The sequence below is a fragment of the Puma concolor genome, chromosome B4 (genome assembly GCF_028749965.1).
Source record: "Puma concolor isolate L17-30 chromosome B4, mPumCon1.1.hap2, whole genome shotgun sequence".
NCBI classification, from domain to species: domain Eukaryota; kingdom Metazoa; phylum Chordata; class Mammalia; order Carnivora; family Felidae; genus Puma; species Puma concolor.
This window is the reverse complement of record NC_141673.1, coordinates 53,176,655-53,196,232: the sequence shown is the minus strand read 5'-3', so window position 1 is coordinate 53,196,232 and position 19,578 is coordinate 53,176,655. Positions and strand designations below refer to the sequence as shown.

General features: G+C 40.8%; 1 protein-coding gene across 4 annotated transcripts in view; it reads left to right on the top strand.

Moving 5' to 3' along the window:
• Positions 1-19,578, top strand: part of SRGAP1 (SLIT-ROBO Rho GTPase activating protein 1) — a 286,134-nt gene that overhangs the window by 91,012 nt on the left and 175,544 nt on the right. Inside the window, exon 1 of one of the 4 annotated variants that reach the window (XM_086712918.1) lies at positions 2,453-3,026. The exons of the other annotated variants lie outside the window; for them this stretch is intronic. The gene's annotated coding sequence lies outside the window, so the exon portion shown is untranslated. Of the gene's footprint in view, positions 1-2,452; positions 3,027-19,578 lie in introns of those variants that run through there. 4 annotated transcript variants of the gene reach the window in all.

The window sequence follows — 19,578 nt, the reverse complement described above, 5'->3', positions numbered from 1 at the left end:
ATTGATTGATTGTAAGGAACTGGCTCATGGGATTATGGAGGTCTAGTGAGCCCAAGATCTGATGGGAAAGGCCGCTGGCTGGCTCAGGACATAGTTGCATTTTGTGTCCAAAGGCAGTCTAGTCTGATGGCAGAATTTCTTCTTGCTTGGCAGGCAGGGATGAGGGGGTTGGGAGACGTGGGAGGTGGGTCAGGCTTTGTTCTTTTAGGACCTTCAACTGATCGGACGAGACCCACCAACGCTATGCCTTACTCAGAATCCACCAGTATAACTGATTACACCCAAAAAACACTTTCACACAAACCTCCAGAATAATATTTGACCATGGTCCAGCCAAGTTGACACATAAAATTGACAATAATTATTCCCATATACTGATGACGAAAGTTAAGAGGTTACACTTGCCTAAGTGTTCAAATCCAGGTTTACTAAGTTTAAACCTTCCTGTGAATGAAGAGACATGGTGGTTATGCTCCATCGGTTTTGGATTTAATGCTTGCTCTATGCCAAGCGGCATCCTAGAAGTCCAAGATCCAAAGTGTGGAGGAGGGGGAGGAAGAGACAGCCAGTAAAGCGTGAGAATGTGTGCAGTATCTGGCTAAAGAATCTTCTACTGGCTTTAGTGGATGTTGCTCTTGGTGGTTGGTGAATCAAAAAGTTAAGTTGGGACCAGATTGTGGGAACCTGGGAATTCAAGGCTAAAGAGTTAATTCTTCTCTAAAGTTCATTTTTGCTTTATTTATGTAGACAAATACTTAGAAACCATACCCATCATAATGACAAAAATAATCTCTATTTTAGAGAGAGGTAGTTCTGTGATTGGATACAGTGGACAAGAAGGAGTTTAGCTTTATCCATATGTGCTTTTTTAAAATGACTGTAAAACATGTTTATGTTAATTATGATTTGGAATAAAATTCTTTTTTAATTTATTTTTGAGAGAGAAAGAGAGCACAAGCGGGGAAGGGGCAGAGAGAGCGGGAGACCCAAAATCTGAAGCAGGCTCCAGGCTCTGAGCTGTCAGCGTGGAGCCTGATGCAGGGCTCGAACTCATGAACCGTGAGATCATGACCTGAGCCGAAGTCGAATACTTAACTGACTGAGCCACCCAGGCAACCCCTGGTTGGAATAGAATTCTAATTGATCATTCTTTATATAGCGGGAAAGCTGTGCTGTGGATGACAATGTTCTAGAATCCTATAGGACAGAAAAAAAAAATTTTTAAGCCTTTCATCTTGGTGACAGTTTCTAATTTGTCACATATAATTTTATATATAGTCTACCGTAGAACTTGAAGTAAAGGAGATCCAAAAAACCATCAAGAACATCTCTTTTTAGATGTGGATAATGTAGCATTATCCACACCTCAAAAGAAATTTATCGTTTTATGCATTACTTAGTTCAAATCAAACTTGTCTATGACATCTGGGCCCCATATGGTTGATTAATTAAAGCAGAGATCCTGAATGGGGATAGTTTGATATTCTGTTCAAAGACTGATCTCCCTTAGGACTAAGACAGGAAAATCCTGACATTTTGATTTCTCTGTGTACAGGGACCTTTAGCATGAGAACAATAAACAGCCTTTTGTAGCTTCTTAATGAGACATGTAGTATGTTATATTGACAATAGGAGCTTGCCTAAAACTGTTCTCCCTCCCTAATCACTAATAAAACGAGTGCATTCTTTTTCTTTATTCTGTTCGGCCACGTCTGCAGCCTTAGTTTTTCCCAGTATTAACCACCCCCCCCCAAGTGTGTGGAAACAGCACCCCTTGGTATGCTTAGCCTTGAGTCTCTAGGGCTATCCCCACACAGCCATGGACAGCCCCAGGTTACCAGGTCAGCCAAAAAGTAAGTTGAGTGTTTTGCACATGAGTACACGACACCCGTGGACCAAGTGATGTGTGATAGTCTCCAGAAAGGGATGCTGAGTGCTTTCTACTGAGGTTAGTGCACCAAGAGGGTGGCAGATGGGCCACTTGTCCTGAGAACACCTCCTTCAAGGAGACAGAACAGTGGGGATGCCCAGGAGATTGGAGGTGGGAGCCGCACGGCCTCATGACGACCTGCCCTGTAACAATTTATGGGAAATAGAGCAGAAAAGAATACTTGGTTGCTTTTTCTCTTTCTTTCTGTCTTCTTTTATTCCTTTCTGTGTAATATTGTCCAAGTAAAAATGAAATCTTGGGCAGTTGAACAGCTGGAAGTTGCTGTAAATTATGATGCTATTTGAAAATGTATGGAAATACACTGAAACAGTACTTTTCACCACATTGGCACCTTCTGCTGTTTATGAAATTCCTTTAGAATGTGTTTAATTTTTTCTTTGTCTGAAATGCCTTTATCTGAATGAAAAGGTGCCTTAAAGGCTTAAGATTTGCTAATGTACTTCTCAATTTAATCTGAACAAAATATACTTTTTATATATAGAAGTCTGACTTGAGTTTTTAAATTTTTTAAGTTTTATTTATTTACTTAGAGCATGAGCAGGGGAGGGGCAGAGAGAGGGGGAGAGAGAGAATTCTAAGCAGGCTGTGCACTGTTAGTGCAGAGCCTAATGTGGGGCTCGAACTCCCAAACCGTGAGATCATGCATGACCTGAGCTGAAGCCAGATGCCTAACCTACTGAGGTGCCCCGAGTTTTTACCAAGAATTCTTGCTCGGGAGGAAGTATATTCCACAGCAAGAAGGACATGTGCCAATCTCAAGACTGGTTTCAGGCTCCTGCTGCGACCATGTCAAGTAGAACACTAATGCTTGACCTCTGCTCAGGGCAGCACAGAGTTGTTGGGCAGAAGTTATAGAAGGTATTTGTAATGTGTTTTTTTTTTTTTTTTTGTTCCAGAAGAGCTTTCGGGGATTTGCAAAAATCCATAAAATACAAGAGAACAAAGACATGAAATGGAAGTCCTGGAAGAAAGGCTGAAAAAAGGCATAAAAGGGAGCTAGAGAGGAGTTGAGAAAAGTACACCAGCACAGCTCAGAATGCTTAGCTAACTAGCAGGCCCCAGGCTTCGCAGGAAGGTTTGTTTCTTCCAGTGAAAAGGGAAACCTGGTCTGTTAAATACCTCACAGCAACCATGAAGTGAAAAACACGTGTTTTTCTCAGGGGAAGAATAATTATTCATCCTTGTTAAGGTAGCATTTTCTCCCAAGGGTGCTCATAGTTAGAGAAGCTGCAGTTAGTTAACTGCCTGTGACATTATGACCCTGGGAAGGTAGCTTAATGGCTCTAAACTTTTATTTCCTTTCTATAACACAAAGAGATTGAACTAAAAGATCTTCGAAGTCCCTGCAACGCTCAAGTTGAGTGATGTGCCCTCTTCAGTCCGAATCCTTTTTTCTTCTAGAAAGTGAAACATTCTTTTTTCTTTATGTCTCCCGTTTCTTCTGACTGAACGTAGGTACACTCCTACCTTCTCCCTACCCCTCCTTTCGCCGTTGCCCAACCTGGTAGTCTGTCAGATGTCTTTCTCAGATGGCTGCTTATCTATTTTCCCTACTTAAAAAAAAGAGAAAGAAAGGAAAAGCTTAGCAGAAGAGCTGTGAGCCTGGAGTGTTATGCCTCCAGGGAGGAGGGGCCCTGGAAGGGATGGCCGTGTGTCCCTGGGGGCCGCAGAGCACTGTCTGGAATGGAGGTCTGCCAGGAAACAGGAAGCAGTTTTTAGACTTCCTTCACTTGCAGGGTGGCTGAGCATTCCGCCTGGAAGCTTGGCTTTTTGTTTAAAATATAGGCCACAAGGAGAACTGTCTCTGGTAATGCCACTGAATGGCTAATTGTTCTTAATTGTATTCCTCTGTGTTCAGCAGACCACTAACTACAGTATCAGCTTAAAAACAGTGTTTAGGGAAATTGTTTGTGACTCGTTTGTTTCTAACATTCCAGTGTTTTCATGGTTGGAGGCAGCATGCCTCAGGGTGTCACCATAAAGGCTCACAAGGGCACCTGCTTTCGTCAGCATGTGGCACATCCCCCATGAATTATGCACATTTGACATATGGAGAATGGAGCCTGCCTAAGGAAGCACTAGACCCATTGTCATTGCCATCATTGTGCCTTACCTTCTCAGACCTGATAAGCGGCAGTTCTCCTCTGGATTGGGGCTGTGATTATTTCTTCAGAGTGCTCCCTAGAGACTGTCAGAGCTTAATGGCTTCTGAATGGCAGTGATGCTTTTGTACCATTTAGTGTTGCTGGTCTATGAAAGATAACTTTATTGTGCAAAGTAAGATACTTGAGGCAGAGTTAATGCCTGATAAATACATATTAAATTACAAGACTTTCTCTCCCTCAAACATCTTTTTCTCCCACTTTTTGCACTTTTGCAGTTTGGTACCTCTGCTGAGATTAACTGTAATCCCTTGTCCTTCTGTTTGAATAAAACAGAATGGCTGTCACCATGCCAAAAGATGAAGTACTTAGTCCTGCATGATAGGGCTTTCATGCTTAAAAAAAAAAAATAACTAGTCGGGTCCATTGGATTTGGCTGTCAGCTCAACTAGTGACTTATCTTGACAATGTCTGTGCTGATCTGTAGCTAATACAATAAACTAAGTACATAAAGGATGAAGCTCATGATGTTCTCTAAAATCATAATTAAGATTTTATTTCAGAATTTTACCTAGATTTCATCAAATCTGGCCTTTAACGGTAAAATATGTTGGACATTCTTTGCTAATAAATCTTCAGGGGCGCCTGGGTGGCGCAGTCGGTTAAGCGGCCGACTTCAGCCAGGTCACGATCTCGCGGTCCGTGAGTTCGAGCCCCGCGTCAGGCTCTGGGCTGATGGCTCGGAGCCTGGAGCCTGTTTCCGATTCTGTGTCTCCCTCTTTCTCTGCCCCTCCCCCGTTCATGCTCTATCTCTCTCTGTCCCAAGAATAAATAAAAAAACGTTGAAAAAAAATTTAAAAAAAAAAAAAAAAAAAAATCTTCAATGTCGTCCCGTGTTCTCAGAGACAAGGATATACAGCTCCTTTTCCCAATACACCAAAAAAAAAAAAAAAAAAAAAAAAAAAATTCACTCCTTTGCGTGAAAGCCCTTTCTAGCATATTAGCCGTTTTCTTGCCTAATATCTTAAGTTTTGCTGAAAATAATGCTATTCTCTGATATAGTGATGCTATTGAGCCTGGATTCCATTGAATAGAATGACCCTACATGGCTCTGATTTCTGAGCTTTTCTGTTTGCTTTTCTTAGGAAATGTATTATTGTATTACCTTTACTTATTGGCAGTTCTTGACTCTTTCTGCCTTTAACCGGTTGCCTCCATTGTAGGTTTGTACATCAGATCTCTGAGTGTATTAAAATTCTCTGTAAAATAAGAGTACATGTTAATAATAACCTGAATAAGGAACCTAAAATTCTGTGCATTTACAACCATACCATCGATTCTGCAAATCTCTCCCCTTCTCAACTCCCTTTATGTGCAACTCAAATAAGAAAAAATTGAAGGTAATCTTGTTGAAAAGATTCTCTATGGGCATCAAAGTGATGGTCAGATAATTCTTGCGGTCCTTGAGACTGTCATTTATACTATAAGGAAAACACCTTCTGATGTTTGTTTTTTTTAATGTTTTTATTTTCGACAGAGACAGAGTGCGAGTGGGGGAGGGGCAGAGAGAGAGGGAGACACAGAATCCGAAGCAGGTGCCAGGCTCTGTGCTGTCAGCACAGAGCCCGATGCGGGTCTCAAACTCAGGAGCTGGGAGATCATGACCTGAGCTGAAGTCGGTCAGTCGCTTAAGCGACTCAGCCACCCAGGCGCCCTTGATAGTTCTTTAATTGAATAGAAAGAACATACTTGAGAATAACCATACACAATATGACTTATATAGACTTTCCAAGCAATTAAGTTAGTGACATCTCTAAATAAAGCATACAGTTATGAATTGAAATTTGATTGCCTTTTATTCCAGGCCATCTCAAAGTATATGGAAGATTGGCAATAGTTTGTTAAGTATGATGGCAGTCTTTTTTCTTGTTCATTTCTTCTGATTCCTGGTCAGATGCTGTTGTTCGTTTCCAGTCCTGGTGGGGCCATGGTGATTTTGCTGGTTGCTCAACTGGGCTGGATCTTCAGAAGAATTTTCCGCACTTTGCGATACATGTCATAGTTCCTCACTGGCTGCTTCATTGAATATCTTAATGAGCCATCGTTGCCATCACTGAAACTTGCCACTGAGTGCTATTAGTGCCTGTTACTTTTGCTTGTTTCTTGGCCCCTGAACTTATCCTGTCTCCTCTCTGCACTGTTCCACACCGCCTTCCATCTGTCTCTTCTCCCCGTGCCGGCTCCCAGCAGGCACTCATTCCATTGTTCATCGTTGGTCATTGTTTTTAGCACAATGCCTGACGTATAAAAGTGCTCATTAGATAGACAGATATTTTTAATGAACAGATACATCGAAAAATTATTTTAGCTAGTTTCCAGTAAAAACATTAAAATTAGAAACAAAAAAGGAGGAGCCCTTCAAAGTAACTGAGGGCTGGGCGGGGGGGACCATAGGTACCAGAAAATCTAGACTCAGTCTGGTTACAACAAATTAGTTCCAAGTTTAACTTTGTGTTTCTTGAAGGTTTCAGAAAAGAAAGCACAATGAGCTGTGCATCACTCACTGGTGAAAGGAAGCATGCCAACGCACCAGGAGAAACGATTCTTTTCTTAGCGCTCGTTTCTGTGTGTATGGTTGTTCCTTCAACAAAGTTAATAGTAAAAATTAGCATTCATTGAACTGTTAGCTGTCTCAGGCCACTATCTAAGCATATATATGTATTAGCATGTTAGTTCTTATAACATTTGTACTATTTCTGCATTTTATACTTGCAGAAACTGAGGTGTAAAGTAAGGTTAAACGCTTTGTCTAAGATTCAATAGCCTGTAAGTGGTAAGAGTCAGGATTTGAACCCAAGTCACCCTGACTGGCTCCCAAGCCCTCCCTTTTAACAACTGTTCTTTTCTAGGGCTGTAAGAAAAGGAAGAAGAATGGATTTATAGGGGCTGGAGGTGGGTAGAGATGATTTATTTGGAATACATTGACTTTGAGTTGCCTGAAAGTATCCACAATAGAGATGCTCATTAGGCTAGGGGATATACAGATCTGCAGTGGGGCAGAGCTGAACCAACATTAGGTGATTCTTGGGTGTCAGCAGCACATGGTTGGTATATGAAGCCATAAGGAGAGTCTATGAAATATAAAATGAATAAGTTTTAAAAATCTCTCAGGAAAAAGGTCCAGGAAAAAAAAAAATATACACACACGTACAAAATAGTTCAGTAAAGATATCACCACAGGGAGTTCACGTAATGTTGCAGTGGAAGTGTATGTGCATGCTAGGTGCCGGGATTGAATGCAGCTGATAAGGAGGAATGGGCAGCAGGCATTTCTCTCATTGGGTAGTAGCCAGCCACGTGCTGGGGGCGTATTCTACCTCAGCTCTCACAGCTCTGTGCAGGAAGGTGCTGTTATCTTCCCATTTTACAGTGGAGGAAACGGAGGCCCAGAAAATGAGGCAACGTGCCCAGGTTTACACAGTTACGAGTGGTAGAGTTTCAAGCCAGAGCTTTGTGGCTGCCCTGTGCTTCTGTTCCTGCTTCCACACGTTGGGTATAGGGCCAGCGGTGGTGGTGAAAGCTTTGCTGGGGAAGTCAATCTGGCTCTCCTTACCATCATGCATACATACAGTTGAAGGTCCATAGTTGCCTTTGACAGTGCTTAGAAGAAATAATCCAGTCTGGAAGGATGTTGGGGACTAGGGTTACCGGCGTTTCCTCGTTCTCCCAAAAGACCCCTAGGACAGCAGCAGTAATGGGAGAGTTGCTTTGGAGCAGGGTGGGAACCCAGGTGCAAGCTGCATGAGTGAGGAGCAGTGGACCCCCACCTCCTTCACTGTCCCCCAGCGACTGCCCTCCTATTCAGGCAGCAAGCACAGTTTCCTAGGTGAGCTGCCTCTAGGCGTACCCTGACCCCCTACCCCAAGACTGTGCAGTGACGTGGACAGGTCACTGATCCACTTCTCAGTGATTGAGGCAGAAACGATGACTTCCTGGCAGAGCCCTCAGGAAGCACCCCCACCCCAGCCCCAGGAAGCAAAACAAACAGAACTCTTCCTATTCCCCCGTTTTGACATCCTCTTTCTGCCTGACCCTCCCCCACCAAGAAAGAGCAGAGATTAGGAATCAGCACTTTTACTTTTAACTCTTTATTGCCATTAATATTAATGGGTGATTCTTCTTGGGGGAGGAGGGCTTCTGTGTCTCTCCCTCCCTCTCCCTGCCCCTCTTCCTTTCCCTCTTCCTTCCCCTTCCCCCACCATTTTTTTTAAATCATTTCTGGTATTTAAATTTTTTTTAAATGTTTATTTTTGAGAGAGAGAGAGAGAGGGAGAGACAGAGCACAAGTTTGGGAGGGGCAGAGAGAGAGAGGGAGACCCAGAACCCGAAGCAGGCTCCAGGCTCTGAGCTGTCAGAACGAAACACGAGATCTTGACCTAAGCTGAAGTCGGTCGCTTAACTGACTGAGCTACCCAGGCGCCCCTCATTTCTGGTGTTTAAATAGCCATCTTCTCCCCAGTACTTTTACTGCTTCACAACTCAGCTGAGTCAGCTTATAGACCCTGCACCTTCAAAATGTTATCATCATCATTATTACTCTAGGGATGTCTAAATGTTGTAGGATGATGTCACTGGTATGTACACGCTTACTTTTGTGGGCTTTGTTGTTGTCTGTCCATTATAATCCTCTGTTTTCTCTGTGGAAAATGATGCTTTCTGGAATGCTGTTCCTTTTCCCTAGCCAACTTAGAAATTTTCTTCCTTTCAATCTAGAATGCTTCCAGAGCCCTGGCCCATATTTCAGCTTTCTCTGTTCTGCTTTGAGGAGGTGTCTTAGGGTCTGGTCCTCAGGGAAACAGATGGAGATTTGAGTGCAGGCTGTTTATTGGGCAGTGCTTTGAGAATAGCACGTCTTCTGAAGGTTGTGCTGATCCCATAGGGAGCTCTGGAGTTGGGGCGGCCCTAGGGGTGGGGATAGAATCTTGGGTGAGGTGGCTCCCTTTAGCCAAGGACATTGACTGGGGAGGAGCGGAGCCGTGAGCCATTCCCAGCCAGCACTCCTGGCACGAGTGAGCACTTAAGTTTCAGAGCAGAGATCTGGGCAGAATCCCAGGATCCTCTGCAACAGCTTTTCTGTCCAGTCACCGCACCCTGATCTCTTCAGGCTCTGACGTCTCTTTTGCAGAAATCATCTTGGCAACATAAGGAGCCTTTTCAACTAAAAATACCTCCTATCTTCCTTTGCCCTAAACTGTATCATGAACTGAAATTCTTTGTGATGAACAATAGAAAGAAGCCAACATAATAATGAGGAAGTTCTGTTTTCCATTTTCTCCTTTACACTACTTTTGTCACCGTCCTAATTTTGGCCTTAATTACCTCTGTTTGGATTCATGGTATGGCTTCTTTTTTCCTCCCATCTTTAAAAAATTTTTTTTTACAGTTTTATTTTGATATAATTGACATACAATAAACTGCACATATTTAAAATGTACAATTTGGTAAGTTTTGACATACGCATATGCCTATGAAATCATTAAAATAGTAAACATTTCACCACCATCTCCCATAAATTTTGTCATACTTTCTTATTCTTCTTTGAATGCCTTTCAGCCCCACCACTGCAGGCAACCACTGATCTGCTTTCTGTCGCTAGTTTGTATTTTCTAGAGTTTAATATAAATGGAATCATGTAGTCTTTTTTTTTTTTTTTTTTTTTTTTTGAGGGCAGGTCTGGCCTCTTTAACTTGACCCAATTATTTTGAGATTCATCCGTGTTGTCATGTATATTGAGTAGTTTCCTTCTCTTGTTGAATAGTATTCCATTGTATAGATAGATATATCACAAGTTGTTTTTCCATTGATCTAGTTGATGGACATTTGAATTGTTTCCATTGTTGACTACAGACAAAGGTGCCATGAACATTTGTGTACAAGACTTTATGTGGGCACCCATTTCTGCCTTCGGGTACTTAGCTGGATCACACGGTAGGACTGCGTTTAACTTGATAAGAAACTGCCGAACTCTCTTCCAAAGTGGTAGTACCATTTTATGATGTCTCTGGTAGTAAGAGAGCTAAATTTGCTGTGCACCATCACTAACACCTGGTTGTGGGTCTTCTGAAGTTTAGTCAGATAGTGTGTAGTGATACCACATTGTGGTTTTTATTTTGCATTTCCTTAGCTCAAAGGTCACTAAAAATTTTCTCTTTTCTTTTACAAGTTGTATATTTTTAGCTCTTGTATTTAGGTCAGTGCCCATTTTGAGTTGATTTGGTTTATGGTGTTCCGTAAGGGCTTAATTTTTTTATACGTGGATGCCAGTTCCAGCACCATTTGTTGCAAAGATTTTCCTTTACCCATTGAACTTTACAGCACTTCAGCTGACCATATACGTGTGTCTCTATTTCTGGACTCTGCCGTTCTTCTCCTGATCTGTGTGTCTGTATGCTGATAACGCACTACAGATGACTAGAACTTTATAAGAAGTCTTGAGATTACATAGTATAGAACTTCGACTTATTTTTCCCAAAATCATTTTGGCTATTCCAGGTCCTTTATCTTTTCCCATTAGTTTTAGAATCCGCTTATTGCACCAGCTAGAACCTCTAGTTCGATGTTGAATAGAAGCAGTGAGAACAGCAAGAGGTCCTAATCTTACAGAAAAAGCATGCAGTCTTTTACTGTTAAGTACATAGCGTTAGCTTGGGGTGCCTGGGTGGCTCGGTGTGTTGAGTCTGATTCTTGGTTTCAGTTCGGGTCACGATTCCAGGGTCATGAGATGGAGCCCCACGTTGAGCTCTGTGCTAAATGTGGAGCCTACTTGAGATGCCCTTTCTCTCTCTCCCTCTCTCCCTCTGTCCTATCTCTCAAATAAAATTTAAATTTAAATTACATGAAAAACTTAAAAAAAAGTGTAGTATTAGCCATAACTTATTCACACATGCCCTTCATCAGGATGAAGTTTCCTCTTATTTCTAGTTTGCTGAGAGTTTTTACCATGAATGGATTTGAATGTTGTCAGATTTTCTGCATCTATTTTTTTAAATATTTATTTATTTATTTTGAGAGGGAGTGAGCATGTGAGCAGGGGAGGGGCAGAAAGAGAGGGGGAGAGGGAATCCCAACCAGGCTCCTCACCGTCAGCACAGAGCCTGATGCAGGGCTTGATCTCACAAACTGTGAGATCATGACCTGAGCCAAAATCAAGAATCAGACCCTTAACTGACTGAGCCATCCAGGTGCCCCTCTTTTCTGCATCTATTAAGATGATTGTATGTCTTTTCTACTTTATTGTGCAGATATCACTTTAGCAGTCCAAGGAATCATTTCAACTGAGAATACCACTTGGTTTCTTTTGTCCTAAACTGAATAATGAAATGAAAGTCTCCATAATGTAAAACCAAGAATAACTAACTAAATGGAGAAAACCTAGATTCTATTTTCTCCTTTAGTTACCATTGTCCTAATTTTGGCCTGAATTACCTCTACTTTGGATTAGTAGACTAGTTCTTAACTGCTCTTTCTACCCAATCTGTCTCCCTTCCTGTCTTGGTCTGAGAAAAATTTTCCTGAAGAACACTTCTGGGTCATTTTGTTAGTTGCTCTCATGACAAAAATCATCACTGGCCCCTCATTACCCTTAGGATAAGGTTCATCTGCTCGGTGTGGGGGGGTGGGGGTGGGGTCAGTATCTTCCACAATCCATCTTTTCCTACCCTTGAATTTAGTCTATATATCTCATTAGATACAGTCTATATATATAGACTATATATGTGTACATATATATGTGTATATATAGTCTATATATATTAGACTATATATATATGTGTATATATATACAGTCTAGTCTATATATCTCATTTGATCTAGTCTATATATCTTATTTCCCATGGCTGTGTCCTTATACCTTAGGACACTTAACACATTGTATGTTTTACTTTTTTCTAGATCTGTTTATTTCATATTTCCTCCAAGATAATAGGTAGCTGAGGATATAAGCTGTGTTATGTTTATTTTTGTATACCTATACATGCCTCCCTTATATAATGCCTTGTGTATGGCACTGTACTTTATTATGCTTATTGAATGAATGGATGAACATAACATATTATTTCCACAAATGAATATTTAATATCAAATAAGAGAATATATCTTTGGTACAAATGGAGAATATTTTCTCACCTCCACTTCTGTAAGTCCTCTTTAACTGTGATACCTCCTGAGTGAGTGCTTTTTTTTTTTACCACTGGTTTTTGGGAAACATGGAGTCTTGGATCAGATGTTTTCACTTGAAAGGATATAACATTTTAGAAATGTGGTGGATCACATACATGGGATATTATGACTTCGAAGCACTTTTTCAGTTTGCAAAGTGCTACTAGTTATAATTTATATTTTTGACCATTACCAGAGTAATCCAATTATTCTTTGGGGGGGGGGTGGGCAGGAAGAAGAAGAAAGGAATCCTAACTAATACACACACAAAAATTCCCTTCACTTTGATACTGATTGAACCTAATAGCTCTTGTTTTGAATTTCATAATTCTAGAAGAGTTAAGCTTGAAAATGTATCTCTAAACAATGGAGCCTCTGTTTTCCACCAAAAGGCAGTGATTGTGTTGAGCATTTTAACTGGTTATCAAACCTCAGGCTGCCGGTTTGAAGAGTGAACTTTGGCAAAAGGAACTTGGCTCTCAGCACTGTTTTGCAGCTGGTTAGAATGTGAATAAACTTCCTATTGAAAGAGAGACATATCTTCTCAAAGGAGGAGAAGAATAAAGCCCTCAACCTACTAACCTTTCTCCTTTCTGTCTGCCTGCCCCAGCCTCTACTTACCTTTTTTGAAAGCATCTTCAAGTATCAGAGAGAAACTCAGAAAAGAACTACACAGTTCTTGCTCCCTTGTAATCCTCATCCTAGAGATTTATTCTTTGTGAAATCCCTACATCAAGAGTATGGTTTTCTTTCAGATCTCTCCCTGATTAAGGAGTTGTGCAAATCCTACAAGCCTTGTGTTCTGTGGACCTCAGCTCTTTCTCTTTGACTTGACAAGGACTCTCGTTCCATCTGATTCCTTGCAGGATAATGGCTTTAATGTTCACTGTATGCTTCCTTAGGTGGCCCCCTATCATCAGCTCCGGACCTGCATGAGGCTTTCTCCCACACCACTGCTTTGGGACAGCATCCCGTTGGTCTCAAAAAAGGTTTACTCCTTCCTGAATCTCTCCATGCCCTCCCTTCACCCCAGAGTTCATCTTAACCAAAGTCTTTGAGTTTTCAAGTGAGGTGGTGATAAAAGCTGTACAAGCCTTCACATTCTATAGAATTTTTTTTAAGTTCTATGAATGTAGCAGGAACATCTGAGATCTGTTGGAAGCCTTGCCTGGGATTTATCATTTCAAACAGTGAGCTGTTCTTGAATGTTCCCTTACAGTGTTCTCTCCTCTAGAATGACCTACCCGTCTATCTGTCATCCCCTGTACCCCTTCTCTGCATTAGGTGTCCTGCGTCTGTGTTTTCTTACCCTTCCCTGCTTGTTGCTGTGGTGGCACTTACCCTCTTGTATGACAGTTATCTGACTGATGGCTTTTTTAATTAGGTGAGCTCCCGTTGGTCAGAGAAGAACCCATTCACAATTCCTCCTTTTTTTTTTTTTTTTTAATCTCAGGTGTCTTATCTGAGTATCTGACACATGGTAGGCATTTAATTCATGTTTCTGAATGGACCATTTCATACCTTTTATAACTCATTTAACTATTGCCCTTATTTTGTATGTTGGGTTAAAAATCTTTTCCAGCAGGAATGCCTGGCTGGCTCAGTTGGTGGAGTGTGCGACTCTTGGCATTGGGTTTGTGAGTTCAAAACCACATGTTGAGTGTAGAGACTACTTAAAAATAAAATCTTTAAAAAAAATTTATATATATTATATTATATCATAATATATATGTGTAATATATACACACATATATGTTATATATATGATATTTTATATAATATATATTCTAGCAGCCACAGCAGTGAACCTAATCTGAAAAACATAATTTTGTTTATCAAATTAGTATAGTATTCTTGCCCCAATTTTGGCAGATATTTTTAAGAGTGTACATCTGATTCACAAAAATAGATTAAACTTGAAAAGCTCCTTTAACCATTGCTCTTCATTTTATCAGAAATTTATTTATTTATTAAAAAACTTTTTTAATGTTTATTTTTGAGAGAGAGACAGCATGAGAAGGGGAGGGGGAGAGAGAGAGAGAGAGACGCAGAATCTGAAGCAGGCTCCAAGCTGTTAGCACAGAGCCTGACGCAGGGCTCGAACTCACAAAGCATGAGATCATGACCTGAGGTGAAGTCAGACACTTAACCGACTGAGCCACCCAGGCACCCCCAGAATTTTTTTGTCTTGACTTTTAGAATGTTTATGTTGATGGTATGAAGATTAATTTTCTTCATTTCATTTTGGTTCCTAGGCATGCTCCTAATTTTCTCATTTAAAGGCTCTTGCTATTGGGGGAAGGAGGATCTGTTTTTTGAACTTAGTGACTTGTTAACTATTGGTAGAAATGATTAACATTTTATCTCCTAGAGAACATACCTTTACTCAGTGGATCCGGCATTTTTGCTTTTTAAGTTATGTGGGATTTAGGCAACTTTTCTCTACGTACCTGGGAGTATGCAGGGGACAAGTTGCTAACCTACAACTCATGCTGAACATGACTTGTTGGCCTAGATATTTTAGCATCTTTATCACCTGGGACATGTTACCACCTTTAGGGTTTGTGTTCTCTTCATTTTAAGCAGGCTTTCTCCTCTCTCTTAAGCGCGCACACACACACACACACACGTACGTACACGCGCTTGCGCACGCACGCGCGCACACACACTAATGCTTTCTGTTGCCCTGGTAACCAAAATTGGTGAATCAAGATGGAGAAGTAAAACCCATACTGCTGAGCCTGCCTTCTGATTTCTGGATGAGAAAAAGAAGCATAATGCATTTGGAACACTAAATGGAAGTTAGTCACCCAGAGTGATCAACTTAGGGGACTACAAACACAATTTGTTGTTTGACTTCAGGGACGGAAATGTATCGAAGGCTTTACAGACAGCCCCAATATGGAGTATTAGAGTATCGAGTAATGCTAAATTAAATGTTCAGTGGAGGAGGAGGAGGCAGGAAAAGGAGAGTAAAGCTGCTAACATTTTGAAAACAGTTTGCATATATCATCTCATTTAATCTTTATAACCTTGATGGCAGGTATTCCCATTTTACAGAAGAAAAACCCAGGCACTAAGAGGATAAGTCAGCCAACTAGTTAGTGGCAGGGTGGGATACAGACCTGTGGATGCAAAGCCAGTACTCCTTGCATTACCCCCGACTGCCAGGCTCATAGTGGCGGTTTATAGTGTGGTCAGTCCATCTTTGGAAGTGGAGGAAAGAATGCCCTTGTCAATTAGTGATGTTTGCCACAGGGCTAAGGGAGACCAAGGGTGAGCCACATGTGGAGACTCTGACATTTTATACTTTCTCTCTAAACTTCAATTTCTTGGGGTGCCTGGGGGACTCAGTTAAGCATCCAACTCTTAATTTCACCTCAGGTCATGATCCTGGGGTTGTGGGATTGAGCCCCACATCAGACTCCATGCTTAGCATGGAGCCTGCTTAAGATTCTCTTCCTCTGTCCCTCTCCCCTGCTTGTGCTTTCTCTCTCTCCCTCTCTCTCTCTCAAATTAAATAAAAAATAAACTTCAGTTTCTCTATGTTTGTAGAGAGGAAGAAGATGCCTTATCACTTTGTGAAGACTTTGCCTCATTCTTGCACTGGCCTTCATTTAAATTTTTGAGTTAGTTTATACCCTTCATCTGGGAGATGATAAAGTATAAAGCTAAAGAGAACCTGGTCCTTCCAGAGCATAATCTTTTCATTATCTAAAATTTTTTTGTTTTATAAGACATTTCACTAATTTTTTTTTTTTAAGATTTTATTTTTAAATAATCTCTATACCCAAGTGTGGGCTCAAACTTACAACCCCGAGGTGAGGAGTCACATGTTCTACCAACTAAACTAGCCAGGTGCCCCTCACTAATTGTTTTTAGTATATTGCTGACATAGCCTCTTGCTAGCACAGGCCCTCACATACTTTAGTTTCAATGTTCTATAAAATTTTGCAAAATTATTTTCTCCTGTCTTTTATCAATAAGCTGTGGTTTGAGAGTAGCACCATATTAAGTGGTCCCCCCCCAACCTCAGAAAAAAAGAAGGTAGTTCTATATACTTCTATCAGAAAGATGCCTTAAAGTGTCAGTATGTTAGTGTCATAGGATATTTAACATTTTAGCATTTATTTACTTAATTACTTTTCCTGAAAAGCTTTTCTTGGCCTAGCAGTCGTTAGACTGATTTTCTTTTATCCTTTGCTCTATTTTGATGAGATTTCCACCACCACTCCCCCCCTGCCATTTTTCATTAAAAAGAAAAAAAGCAATATGCAGTTAGTAGAGACAATTTGGTATAATGGAGAGATTTTCAAGCTCTACAGATGGAGGTTCAAACCTTAGCTCTGCTACTACCTAGTTTGTGGGGCGTTTGAGTAATTTATATCTTCTTGGAGCCTTGGTTTTTTTTCATCAAAATGATTATAGTAACTACTTTCATAGTTGTTTTAAGTGAGGTGATATATATCGTGTCAGTAACCATTAGTACTGTTTCCTCCTTCCTCTTTCCCTTCTGTCTAAGTACTTGATTTAGCGAGACGTCTACTAACCCCCCATAGCCAGTTCTGTGCAAGGGGCTAAATAAGTACCTACTAAATCGAGTCCTTTAAAGTGTAACTTTTCGAGAAACTCCATCAAGGTACAAGGGAAAAGCCGCTCATAGAAAGAGCGACAGTCCTGAACGTTGGTTTTCTTTTCTTGAAGTGGTGCCTGAAACCGAGTTGTCTTTGAAGCAAAATAATGAGCTGCTTACGGACATTTGAGTTGAGGGTAAGAGAAAAAAAAAAACAAAACGAAGAATACTAGCAAATGCATTTCTTTTGGTGACTATTAAATAAGTGGATGCGTGTATTTAAAATCATTTGAAGATGTACAGTTCTGATTATAAATCACTGCCCTAAGAGAACTTCTTCTCTATTTAATGAAGGCAGATGATGAGCTGAGATAGTGGCCTCTTTAAAAAGACGCCGTCCAGAAGTGAACATGTGCTTCGCGTTTGTTATGACTGAGCCACTGATTGTGTAATGTGACTTGGACAAGTTACTGATGCTTCTTAGCTCCATTTGCATGACATAGAAATGATTCACACTCTTAGGCAACCTAAGTCTGTAAGAAATGGAAACCACTGAAAAGGGTATGATATTTTGCAAACGTGTAATATGGTTTGAAAAATATTGATACTAGTGTTTAGCTATAGACCAGGAGATTAATCCCAAATCTCTTTTGACTACTGGAACACTTTAGTTGTTGAAATTCCTTATAAAATGTAGTTTTCAACTACTCAGATATTTGAGGGCCTACTATGTGGCAGGCAGTGTTCTTGGCTCTGAGGAGAGAACTTGGAATAAAATAGGCACATGATTGGGGCAGCTGGCTAGCTCAGTCAGAAGAGTATGCAACCCCTGATCTTGGACTCAGAAGTTTGAGCCCCACATTGGGTATAGAGATTACTTAAAAATAAAATCTTGGGGTGCCTGGGTGGCTCAGTTTGTTGAGCATCTGACTCTTGATTTTGGCTCAGGTCATGATCTCACGCTTTGTGAGATGGAGCCCCACGTCCTGCTCTCACTGTCGGCGCAGAGCCTGCTTGGGATTCTCTCTCTCCCTTTCTCTGCCCTGCCCCCACTCTTTTACTCTCTGCCTCCCAATCTCGCTCTTTCAAAATAAACTTTTTTAAAAAGTAAAAAGAGGGGCGCCTGGGTGGCGCAGTCGGTTAAGCGTCCGACTTCAGCCAGGTCACGATCTCGCGGTCCGTGAGTTCGAGCCCCGCGTCAGGCTCTGGGCTGATGGCTCAGGGCCTGGAGCCTGTTTCCGATTCTGTGTCTCCCTCTCTCTCTGCCCCTCCCCCGTTCATGCTCTGTCTCTCTCTGTCCCAAAAATAAAATAAACGTTAAAAAAAAAAATTAAAAAAAAAAAAAAAAAAAGTAAAAAGAAAAAACAAAAATAAAATCTTAACTGAAAAACAAAATTGGGGCTGGCTTATTCAGAAAAGTATGGGACTCTTGATCTTGGGGTTATGAGTTCAAGCCCCACATTGGGTGTAGAGATTACTTAAAAAAAAATTAAAAATCCCTAAATAAAAATAGATACATAATCCTGCCTTCGTTGGATTATATTCCAGAGGAAATAAGTAAATAAACAGTAAATAAATAACTATGTAAATTGTATGGTGTGTCAGCTGGTGGTAAGTGCTATAGAGAAAAATGAAGTGGGAGCATTGCTGCACTTATAGCTATGATAATCAGTAAAGACCTCAGTAAGAAGGTAAAGTTTGGGCTGAGACGTCAAGGAGGTAAGGAGGCAAGCTTGGGGACATCTGAGGGAGGAGGCTTCCAGAAGAGGGAATAGCTGGTAGAAAGGCCTGGGGTCAGAGCTTCTCTGGCAATGCTGGCGTAGGGACCAACGATGGAGAAAGAATACCTACAAAAGTGTATGTTAGGACCGTGGATGAGACAGGTGTTGGCTTTTCACCTGGGTAGTATAGATTTTGAGTAGAGAAGGGACATGATTTTATTTTCTGTTTGAAATCATCACTCTGGCTTTGTATTTAAAGTAGGTTCTGTGGAGCAAGGACACTTTTCTGCTTTACTAAGTACAATTTTAGTAAAAACAGTTTTTTTAGTGAAGCATCTTTCAGGATAGGTAAATGAATTTCTTTAAAAAAATTGCAGTGCCTTATAATGATCAGTCTGAAACCCAGTTTTCATCAAGCATCTGTTTGTTCAAGTTTTTTGTTTTTATTTATTTTATGAGAGCATGAGCAGGGGAGGGGCAGCGAAAAAGGGAGAGAGAGAGTCCCAAGCAGGCTCTGCTCTGTCAGTGCAGAGTCTGACACGGGGCTCAGTCTTACAAACTGTGAGATCATGGCCTGAGCCAAAACCAGGAGTCAGATTCTCAACTGACTAAGCCACCTGGGCTCCCCTGTTTGTTCAATTTTTAGGTCAGCTCTGGAGATAGTCATGGATATGGCATAGGGAGAAGATGTAAGAGTTGAGTCTGACTGACCTCAAGACTTCCTGGAAGGTTTTTTTTAAAGATCTAAATTCTGCCAGTTTTTGAAATTCAGATTTACCATTTCTAAAAGTGAAGTCCAGGAAATAATAAAATGAAATCAAAGGTCTTTGTTTATTAGGTTTGGTCAGTCAAGATTCCATGATTTACTTGTGGATTAAAAGAGCTTATTTTTCAGTTTTTTTTAAAACTTAAAAAGTTAAAAAAAAAATTTTTTTTAACGTTTATTTATTTTTGAGACAGAGACAGAGCATGAATGGGGGAGGGGCAGAGAGAGAGGGAGACACAGAATCGGAA